Below are 12,378 nucleotides of genomic sequence, written 5' to 3' on the forward strand. Positions count from 1 at the left end.
GAACATACAAACTCCGTACAGCCAGCACCCGTAGTCGGGATCAAATTCGGGTCTCCGGTGCTGCAAGCGCTATTAGGCAGCAACTCTACCGCTGCACCACCATGCTGCCCTTGAGATATCCTTGAGTTCTGAGCCCATTATATTGAAGACAACCAGAACATAAGGGCGGCACGGCAGTGGAGTTGCTGCCTTACAGCACCAGAGACCCAGTTTCGATCCTGACTGCAGGTGCTCTCTGTAAGGAGTTTGCCCGTTCTCCCGTAGCCGCATGGATTTTCTCCAGGTGCTCCGGTTTTCTCCCACACTCCAAAGGCGTAAAGGTTTGTAGGTTAATTGGCTTCAGTAAAAATTGTAAATTGTCACCAGTGTATGTAAGATAGTTCTGGTGTATGAGGTGATTGTTGGTCGGCATGGACTCAGTGAGCCGAAGGGCCTGTTTCTGCACTGAATCTCTAAAGTAAACTAAACACATCCAGGAGTGTGCGAAGACCAGGTGAAATAAATGTCTGTAGTTCTAAAACATCTAAAGCAGCTCTGCCCAAGCCCACAAGCTATTGCGGAGTTGTGACACAATGGTGCATGATAAAAGGTCCTGTTTCCGCTCTTCATCTCTAAAGTTTAAAGTCTAAAGATGTATCCGAGTCCATCACAGAGACTGGATGTCCCACGATTTAGTGCACTTGCACTTCACGCTGCTTCGGAAAAACAGCCAACATTATCAAAGACTTGTCCCACCCCGGCCATTTCCATTCCTTCCTCCCCCTGCTCCTGTCCACCAGAAGATATTCAAACTTGAAAGCACACACCACCATACTCAAAAACAGCTTCTTCCCCTCTGTTATCGGCTTCTGAATGGTCCTTCCATAAGCTCTGGTACTGCCTGATTCACCTCTACCACATAGAGGACCTTGGCCATTGTCTATAGGACTGGTGGACATTGGCCATTGTCTATAGGAGCAGGGAGGTTCTACTGCAGTGGTACAGGAGACCACACCTGGAGTATTGCGTACAGTTTTGGTCTCCAAATCTGAGGAAGCACATTATTGCCATAGAGGGACAGAGAAGGTTCACCAGACTGATTCCTGGGATGTCAGGACTTTCATATGTAGAAAGACTGGATAGACTTGGCTTATACTCGCTAGGATTTAGGAGATTGAGGGGGGATCTTATAGAAACTTACAAAATTCTTAAGGGGCTGGACAGGCTAGATGCAGGAAGATTGTTCCCGATGTTGGGGAAGTCCAGGACAAGGGGTCACAGCTTAAGGATAAGGGGAAATCCTTTAAGACCGAGATGAGAAAAAAAATTTCACACAGAGAGTGGTGAATCTCTGGAACTCTCTGCCACAGGGGGTAGTTGAGGCCAGTTTATTGGCTATATTTAAGAGGGAGTTAGATGTGGCCCTTGTGGCTAAAGGGATCAGGGGGTATGGAGAGAAGGCAGGTACGGGATACTGAGTTGGATGATCAGCCATGATCATATTGAATGGCGGTGCTGGCTCGAAGGGCCGAATGGCCTACTCCTGCACCTATTTTCTATGTATCTATGTATCTATGGTGTGCTACAATGCTGAGAACTATATTCAGCACTCTGTATCTTTACTCTTTGCTCTATCTATTGTACTTGATTTTGACGAATGTATTTATGTGTGGGATTATCCGATCCGATTGTATAGCATGCAAAATAAAGCTTTTCTCTGTGCCCTGGTAAATGTGATAATACTTTTTAGTTTGTTTAAGAAAGAACTGCCGATGTTGGAAAAATCGAATGCAGACAAAAATGCTGGAGAAACTGAGCGGGTGAGGCAGCATCTATGGAGAGAAGGAATAGGCGACGTTTCGGGTCGAGACCCTTCTTCAGTCTCTAATGGGCGATAGTTTAAGTGCTGTGGCAGTGCTGCATTCCCCCAGCACTGTAGTGGACTGTCAGCTTAGATTTAGCGTAGAAAGGGTAGACAGTATATTAAATTATCAGAGGCACGGACGGGGCAGATGGGCAATGACATTCCCTCGGGTGGAAATGTCAATACTAGTGGGCATGGCCAAGAGGTGAGACAGAGGCACGGACGTGGAAGGCATTGGCAGGGGTGGTGGTGGTGGAGGCAGATATGATAGTGGCGTTTAAGAGGCTTTTAGATAGGTGCATGTATATGCAGGGTTTTGAGAGATACAGATAATATGCATGCAGAAGTTTAACTTGGCATCATGTTCAGCACAGACATCGTGGGTTGAAGGGCCTGTTCCTGTGCTGTACTGTTGTGTTGTCTACGGCTTTGCCCTAGCTTCTGGAAGGGGGAGTTGGAACCAACTGCCTCAGATGCAAACATGCTACGCTGGGCTGCACAGTGGCGCCAGCAGTATAGTTGCTGCCTTACATCGCCAGACACCCTGGTTTGATCCTGACCACGGTGTTGTCTGTACAGAGTTTGTACGTTCACCTCGTGACCATATGGGTACTCTCTGGTTGCTCCGGTTTCCTCCCATATATCAAAGACGTACAGGTTTGCAGGTTAATTGGCTTCTGTAAATTCCTCACTAGTGTGTAGGATAGAACTAGTGTACGTGCGGTGGTTGGTCGGCATGGACTCGGTGGGCTGAGAACCTGTTTCCACCCCGTAAACTAAACTCTAAACTCAACTTTTAAATGACAATGCAGAGAATGGACTGTGACCATTTATGCCAATTTAATGCTGTGACATTTGGAAATCGTTTGACATGAATAGTGGCCATGTTTGTGTGAAATCACCTACTGTACCTGGATACAGTATATCTAAGCAAAATATGGCTGACACAATAGCCAAGAGAGTTAGTGACGAATATAAATGGTTGGCATTTTGAGAAACAACTGCAGCCAACGAGTGAATACGTAATCCTGTGAACATACACACAAATATGACTTAGTTTCTAGGTAGACAAAAATGCTGGAGTAACTCAGCGGGTGAGGCAGCATCTATGGAGAGAAGGAATAGGTGACGTTTTGGGTCGAGACCCTTCTTTAGACTGATGTGGAGATGGGGTGGAAGAAGAAAGGAAGAGGCGAAGAGTGGGCTGTGGGAGAGCTGGGAAGGGGGGGGGTGGGAAAGGAGGGAGAAAGCAAGGAATACCTGAAATTGGAGAAGTCAATGATCATACCACTGGGGTGTAAACTACCCAATCGAAATACAAGGTGCTGCTCCTCCAATTTGCGGTGGGACTCACTGCCCATGGAGGAGGCTCAGGACAGAAAGGTCGGATTCGGAATGGGAGGGGAAGTTGAAGTGCTGAGCCACCGGGAGATCAGGTTGATTAGTGCGAAGCGAGAGGAGGTGTTGGGCGAAGCGATCACCAGGCCTAAGCTTGGTCTCACCGATGTAGAGCAGCTGACACCTAGAGTAGCGGATGCAATAGGTGAGGTTGGTGGAAGTATCTGGGTAGGTTACTTGGTTGGCCCTTTAAGCCTAGGCTGCCATTCAATGTGTCATGGCAGGCCTGGCCAAGCTGGCCATCTGCCTCATGGCGCCAGGCGGAAGAGGGCTTTGCCCGAGCCAGATGCTTGCCCCTTTTTCGTCCGCGCGCGGGTGGTGTTAGAGGGGGACATTGTTTAATAGTTATTTAGTATATTTGTAAAGGATTGCAACATAGTTGTTTGTAAATTACGTGTCTAGGTAATGTGGTGATTTTGTACTATGGTGGTGAGTGTGTTACCACAATTTTGTGTTGTATCGTGATCGTAATTAAATAAATTATTTTGATACAAAAAAAAAGTGTCATGGCTGGCCTTGTCTAAACACCAATTCTGTGCTCCCATCTACACCCAGTCATCTTGCAACTGATTACTTTGTAAGAATCCATCAACATCTCACTAGCAGCATGGCAGTGGAGTTGCTGCCTTACAGCGCTTGTAGCACCGGAGACCCAGGTTCGATTCCGACCATGGGGTGCTGTCTGTATGGGATTTGTACGTTCTCCCCGCGCCCTGTGTGGATTTTCTCCGAGATCTTCGGTTTTCTTCCACACTCCACTGATCTACAGGTTTGTAGGTTGATTGGCTTGTTGATTGAAATGTAAAAATTGTTCCTAGTGTGTGTTGGACAGTGTTAATATGCGGGGATCACTGGTCGGCGCGGACCCAGTGGGCCAAAGGGCATATTTCTGCGCTGTATCTCTAAACTAAGCTAAACTAAACTATTCAAAGCTTCATCAGCTTCCAAGAGTCAAGTTAAGAATTTAATTCTCATATGTACAGGCAATGGAACAATGAAATTCGTATTTGCAGCAGCATGACAGGCCTGTAAACACATAGATAACACACACACACAACCCATACTAAACTCTATCTGAAAACAGTATCCTTCAACACCATTCAGGAGGGGAGTGAATGTAAGATACGAGCTGCCGGATGAGGTAACTAGGGCAGATACAATAGCAACCATTAAAATACATTTGAACAGGTACATGGTGAGGAAATATTTGGAGGGATATGAGCCAAACGTGGGCAAATGGGACTAGAATTGGGCATCTTGGTCGGGGAGCGGGTGTAGGGTTTGTTTCCATGTTGTACGACACGATGACTATAACCAAGGATGCAATGTCAAGTCTTTCATCCGTCCATCAGGGTCAGCATAGATGTTGGGCTGAAGGGCCTGTCCTCGTGCTGTATATGAATCGATCACCATGGATGCAATGCTACATTCTTCATAAGCCAGGCAAAGGCCCAACAGTTGTGCCTGAATTTCTCTGCATCATCCGCAGGCTGTTTGAATGCTCTCAGATAACTTTGTGCATGAGCAGGGCATTGCAAATGCAGTTTCTTCAGCCACTGACTCCTCTGGCCCTGAACTAGAATGTGTGGTTTATTGATACATTCCAGAAGGGTTGGGACCCTTGTTCAGGCTGGAACGGTCCCAACCCATGACATCACCTATCCATGTCCTCCAGAAATGCTGCCTGACCCACTGAGTTTCTGCACAACTTTGTGTCGATCTTAGATTTCAGCATCTGCAGTGCCTAGTGTCCATCTCATGGATAATTTGCGATCTGCACTACCCACAACAGTTCCTCATCAGTCTGAAGCGAGACTGTTCCCAACCCCCCTCCCACATTAACCTCTCCATCGCTTCCTGATCTACTTTGCCTCCTGTTTTATAGTTTTCAACCTTGGTGGTTTCTTAACCCTTGAGCCCTAGCTTCTCAATAATATAAAACTCTTTCCTCGATGAAGTGTAAAATATCCTCCTAAAATGTTTGCCCTTTGGCAGATCTAGCACAGAACGTATGTGCATTTAACAAGCATGTGTCTTGAGAGCCTGTTTTGCTTTATAGCTTTTAATGATGATTCTACCACTAGCAACCTGGCAAATAAAAATATATAATGCAATGCATTAAACGATTTGTTTTTATTATTTACAGACATGCTTCGTTGTGCAGCTGCTTATTTCCATGTAATGATAGCTCGATCACATTCTCCAAATGTCCTGCAGTATAGTGACTGATAAGATGGGTCCGTTGCTGTGTTTGTCCTAGAACTGGTGTCGTTGGGAACTAGAACAACTGATTTGGGGATTTTTTTAAAATAAATGTTTACTTTTTTAAATAACGATTTGTAAGTGTTTAAAGGATCTGGAAAGGAGTAATTGCAAAGTTCAAAGCATTTGGGTATCAATCAGTCAGTCTCACGATTCATCAGAGAACTTCGATGTTTGATCTTCGCAGCTAATCGCTGACACCTTCAGCAAATGCAACAGTCAGCTTGTACACAGAAATGTCCCACAAACAGCGAGGAGATAAAGAGCAAATATCCACATTTTTAATGTGTAGGAAGGAACTGTAGATGTTGGTTTATACTGAAGATAAGCACAAAGTACTGGAGTAACTCAGCGGGTCGGGCAACATCTCTGGAGAAAAAGGATGGGTGATGTTTCGGGTCGAGACTCTTCTTTAAGTTACAGAGACGCTGCCTGACCTGCTGGGTCACTCCAGCATTTTGTGTCTTTTTTATGTAAACCAACATCTGCAAAGTAACTCTTGCTCTCCCTCTCTCTCCATCCATCCCTCCCCCTTCCTAGATCTCCAACAAAATCTATAATGACATTGGAATAATGGTGGGGCATTTAGCAGGTGCATAGAAACATCGCTAATTGTGGTCAGGATCGAACCTGGTTCTCTGGTGCTATGAGGCAACAGCTCTACACTGATGGAGCTGATGTGGAAAGGGTCAGCAGCGTGAAGTTCCTAGGACTACATCTGTCTGATGACCTGACGTCCACGGCCAACACCACAGCACTGGTCAAGAGAGCCCAGCAGCGACTACACCCTCTCCGAAGACTACGTAAAGTAGGTCTCCCCACTACACACCTACGGACTTTTTATAGGGGGACAATCGAGAGCACATTGACCTATGGCATCACTTCCTGGTTTGGGAGCTGCAAGGCGTACGAACAGCACCAACTAGACAGGATTGTGAAGACCGCCAGCAGGATTATTGGTGCTCCACTCCCTTTCCTGCTGGACATATACAGGAAGAGATGTATCAGCAGAGCCATCTCCATCATCAAAGACCCCTACCACCCATTGCATCACATATTCTCCATCCTGCCATCTGGGAAGAGGTACAGGAGCATTAGCTGCAAAACCAGCAGGATGCTCCTCAGCTTCTTCCCACAGGCTATAACTGCTAAATGGACTTTGCCCCCTGCCAAAGTATCGCGCACTAACCACCAACCTGGACACACTGCAGCAGAGCCACTGTCGTGCCGCTGCCGATCGGAACGCCTGTTGAATGTTTAGTAGAATGTTAAATTTGTTCATGATATATGTATTTTTATTTCTATTTATTTTTTAATGCACACTGAATGGACACTGGTTGAGCAACGTTTTTTTGTTTCCTCTGGGTATGTGAATACTCAGGAAATGACAATAAAGATATACAATACAATACAATACAATCTGTGCTGCCCATTCCACTTTGAGGATTACATGCTCAAATCTATATAGTTACAAACTTCAAATTCAGATTGCTATCACTGACACACAGATGACTAGTACAGTTAGCTGTCTTCTGCACATTGGACAAAATGTGTGCTATCTCGGTAAAGACATTAATTTTCTTAGATCATGCAATAGATATGTTTCCCAGCACAATCCTTTTTAGATCAGAAGACATCACCTAGCACACATAAGAGTGGACAGCACAGTGGCACAGCGGTAGAGTTCCTGCCTTACAGCGCCAGGTTCGATCCCGACTGCGGACACCATCAGTACGGAGTTTGTACGTTCTTCCCGTGGCCGTGTGGGTTTTCTCCGGGTGCTCCGGTTTCCTCCCACACTTCAAAGATGTGCAGGTTTGTAAGTTAATTCGCTTCGGTAAAAAATTGTAAATTGTCCCTAGTGTGTAGGATAGCACGAGTGTGATCACTGTTCGGCGAGGTTTCGGTGGCCGAAGGGCTTGTTTCTGCTCTGTATGTCCAAAGTCTAAAGTCTAAAGCAAAGTGACAATCAAATCTACAGATCATCCCACAGGGACAGATGATTTACAGGAATACCAAATAAATGATATGAATGTCCTACACTTCCTCCCAAGTGGGACAATGGGCCAGTTTCCAGACTATATATATACATATATATCATGCTGATTAGCATTACAGAAAGACCTGCATCTAACTGATGTGCGCTCTTAAAAAGCAAACAAAATCAAGGAATTACGGCTTCAAATTTCTTACGTAGGTGGGTTAAACAGTCAGTGTCTGATACAAGTCCACCACTAATTTTCCAACAACCGGTGGCCCAGAACCTCCTTTAATCTGGACAAAAATCTCCCCCACTCCCCCCCTAGAGGTTCCCCCAAGAATGTGGCACCTAGGCGACCAATATTATGTGAGGCGGTCAATCTTAACCTCATAGGAACGTCCGCACCGATTGGCGGGTTGAATTTACCCTCTGCGGCCAGTGCTCTGAAATTTCGGCCCAGTTGGAGCCAGAACATCCGTTCCCAAAGAGGACTTGCGTGGCTGATTGGGGGCCGGAGGCTCTGTTCCCGGAGCAGACTTCGATGGCCAACTTTGCGGGCTGGTATCTCAGCCCCCCCGAGACCATGACCTCTGTTGGTCCGGTAAAACAGATAATCCAGGAAGTCTCTGGACCCAAGGGTGCTGGATAATCGGTGGTGGACCTGTAGTACCATGGTGGTTTCACTTGCAGGCCACTTGAGACCACATTTTTTTTGTACACACCATCCATGGTTAACTTTCAAAGGAAAGTCAAAAAAACACCAGGGCCAGGTCAAGGTCTGAAGAAAGGAATGTATAGTGAAAGATGTATAAAGGGCCTGTCCCACTTAGTCAATATTTTAGGTGACTACATGCGACTAGGCTATCACTACATGGTCGCCAGGGTGTCGCCTGTACGGTCGTGAGTCGTCTCCTCAGTTGCCCAAAGAGTCGTAGCGTCTTTCTGGTCGCCGCTGGATTTTCAACATGTTCAAAACTTTTCGGCAACAGTCGGCGACAGTGGGTTGACGCCAATGAGCATAGCTTGACTTCTCCTGACGTAGGTGCTGTCGTAGATTGTCGGCAGGTGATGTAAGTTGTCGCCGGTGCTGACTTTGGTGGATTCCATTGGCGACTACCTACGTCAACCTATGTCAACGGGCGACAGGTACCGGCGACTGAATTGTCTTCAGTTGTCCCCGACTGGGTCGTAGCATGTCGTAGCTTGTCGTGGGTGGGCGTGGGTTGACTTTGGTTGTCATAGATTGTTGCCTGTGTGGACGTAGGTTGTCATAGGGGTGGTCGTAGGTGGACGTCCTAATGGGTCGCCGATTGTCAGTAGCTTGCCATAGCTTGACGTTGACTAGGTGGTAGGTTGTTGGAGCTTGTCACAGATATTGTCGTTGGGGGGTCGTAGGGGGGTTCCAGTCGCTGGCAGTCACCTAAAAAATCGCCTAAGTGGGACAGGCCCTTAAAAGTCAACATCTGTTCAATCGTGGACACAAAAAGCTGGAGTAACTCAGAGACGATCAGCAGGCAGGTGGGACTAGTTTAGATGGGACATGCTGGTTGGTGAGGGCAAGCTCAGCTAATGGGCCTGTTTCCACACTGTATGACTACAATTCTACGTCTTTATTTCCATAGAAACATGGAAAATAAGTGCAGGTGTAGGCCATTAGGCCCTTCGATCCAGCACTGCCATTCAATATGATCATGGCTGATCATCCAAAATCAGTAACCCGTTCCTGCTTTCTCCCGATATCTTTTGATTCCATTAGCCTTCAGAGCTATATCTAACTCTCTCTTGACAACATCCAGTGAATTGGCCTCCACTATCTTCTGTGACAGAGAATTCCACAGATTCACAAATCTCTGGGGGAAAAAGTTTTTCCTCATCTCAGTCCTAAATGGCTTACCCCTTATTCTGAAACTGTGACCCCTGGTTCTGGACTCCCCCAACATCAGGAACATTTTTCCTGCATCTAGCCTGTTCAATCCTCTAGGAATTTTACATGTACCATGCTGGCCAAAAACACAGGATCTTTAGCCTAACGTCATTTGCCAACTCTCAATCTGTATCAAGTGCTCATCCACGTATTACTCATTGCACTGAAGGCTTCCACTCTTCATAATTTTCCCAAAGAATTCCAGAGCTCATTGTTAATGTTTTCCTCATTATCCTTCCTTTAATTATTTTTTCTAAGCCCTTTATTTGTTATATTCTCACTGCTGATTTTAAATTTAAAACAAAAATAGAAGTAATTGGAAATACTCAGCAGGTCAGACAACATTCATTGGAAAAGAAACACCCTCTCCAATGAGATTCTTGTCATTTTTTTAAAGCTCAATTGTACCCTGGTTCTGCTATAAAATTGTTAACGTCTCTTTGAGTGAAGGAGTTTTTATTTAATTTTAATTTTTTTAATTTTTATTAAAGTGCACATTGTCAGATTAATTTTTTTTTTTTTTAATATTTATTTTATTGTACAAGGAGAAATTAATCGACGTAACAATTGTACAATTTTCATACAGCTTCAGTTTTAACATTTTATAAACTGGTAAGTGAATTGGAAAAAAGAAAAAAGGGAAGAAGGGAAAGGAAGAAGAAAGGAAAAAGAAAAGAAAGAATTTCGAAAAAAGATACGAAAAAGAAAGAAGAAAGACCCCTGAACTAACAACGAAGTGAAAAAAAAGCAAAGATATATCCTACAACCCTTCCCTACGCCCGATCACCCGACCCAGCAGGTCAGGTTCTAGAGGAGATGCACTGGTGCTGTTTCGGGCCAGAAACTTTCTTCAGACTGATTGTAGTACAGGGGAGAGAATGCTGGAAAAGAGAGGTGGAGGGCTGGACAAAGCCTGGAAAGTGATAGGTGGTTACAGGTGCGGGTTGGGTGAGCCAGACCTGAAGCCTCTGGAATCACTGAGTGAAGGGTTCTGTGATCCGGTTTAAGAACACAAAATTCTGTGCAAATGCTTTCATTAAAGATCAATCAGGGTGAGAACAAAAATCAAAAGAGAAGATAGCCATTCATAAGAACATAGGAAATATGGCATGAGGCCCCTCATACCTCAGAATCATAGTCATAGAGTGTTGAAACAAGCCCTTCACCTCAATGTGCTCAAGCCAATCAATATGTCCCATCCACACTAGTCCCACCTGTATGCATTTACCCCACATCCCTCTAAACCTGGCCTGTTCATGTACCTGTCTAAATGTTTCTTAAAAGATACGATAGTATATGCCTTAAATACCTACTCCTGCAGCTCGTACCATACACCCACTATCCAGTGTGTGAAAAACTACCCTTTGGGTACCTATTGAATCTTCCCCTCCTCACCTTAAACCAATGTCCTCTGAATCTCGATTCCTCTACTCTGGGCCAAAGACTCTGTGCATTTACCCAATCTATTCCTCTCACGATTTTATACACCTCTATAACACCACCCCTCATCCTCCTGCACCCCAAGGAATTAAGTCCTAGCCTCCTCAACCTCTCCCTATAGCTCATGCCCCGTGTCCTGGCAACATCCATATAAATCTTCTCTGCACCTTTTCCATCTTTCCTTTAACATGGAGAACAAAACTGAATGCAATACTCTAAATGTAAACTCACCTACTCCAAATGTGGCCTCACCCTCCAAATGTGGCCTGTTCCGTTATCCAGTATAACCATGTCTGTTCAACCAGACCCACATGAATTAAATAGCTAAAAATAGTCTGAAGAAGGGTCTCTACCCAAAAGGTCATCTTTTCTCCAGTAGCTGCCTAACCCGTGGAGTTACTCCATCTTCTTCAATTTTCTCCCTGCTTGCTATTCACCTGAGCAGACTGGTGCGTCAAAATCCAATAGATGCAATTGAACTTTGAACCCTTTGGTCAGCTATAGTCTTTGACTGGATCACACGCAAGCTTCTCTACTGTACCTCGGTGCATGTGACAATAAAAAATTAAACTAAACTAAAACCTAAACAAAATAATTTTTCACACAAAGGGTGGTGGGGGTATGGAATAAGCTGCCAGAGGAGGTAGTTGAGGCAAGGAATATCCCAACGTTTAAGAAACAGTTAGACAGATACATGGATAACACAGGTTTGGAGGGATATGGACCAAATGCGGGCAGGTGGGACTAGTGTAGATGGGACACATTGGCTGTTGTGGGCCAAGTTGGGCCGAGGGACCTGTTTCCACGCTGTATCACTCTATAACTATGACTATGTCTCTAATTCCACAGATTCATAGCAATTTCTCCCTTTTTCAGTGCTCAAGGGGAAACCATTTATCCCAAGACTGTGATGACAAGCCAGTAACCTGCAACACTCTTTACAATTATGAAGCATTTCCATTTATTTTCTGTTTTTATTTCAGCTTTCCAACATCTGCAATATTTTATATTGTGCAGGAAGGAACCACAGATGCTGGTTTAAACAAAAGATGATATTTACTTTATATTTGATCTATTTTATATTACTGCCTAATTCTGCCCCAATATCCACACACAGGACAACCCAACCCTCTATCCCGGGAATCAATCAAAGAAACAACCTCCAAGACAAATACGCGCTTCCTTACATCAGGACTCCAAAACCAACTCCTTACAGTTTTTTTTCTCTCTCTCTCTCCCTTCTGAATGGCATTTCCTCTTTTATTGCCAGCTTGTCAGGCTGACACCTCAGCATGGTTGCACCCTGCAGTGGGTCTCGGGAATTAGGGATAATTGCTCAGCATCAGTACCGGCCACATCTGCTTAGCAAACAAGAGTGGATGAAAGCCTCGCTGAAGCAACCCCTCGCGTGTAATGGCGCGGCAATGTACCCCATGCTAGGGAGCGTCTCCGTGCTGCGATTTGTTTTCCGTGGGCCCGAAAAATGTTTTACAAAGTAGCGATTGTACCTTGCAGCCAGAGAGAAAGGGC

This window comes from Leucoraja erinacea, chromosome 3, assembly GCF_028641065.1.
Source record: "Leucoraja erinacea ecotype New England chromosome 3, Leri_hhj_1, whole genome shotgun sequence".
Taxonomy (NCBI): Eukaryota; Metazoa; Chordata; class Chondrichthyes; order Rajiformes; family Rajidae; genus Leucoraja; species Leucoraja erinaceus.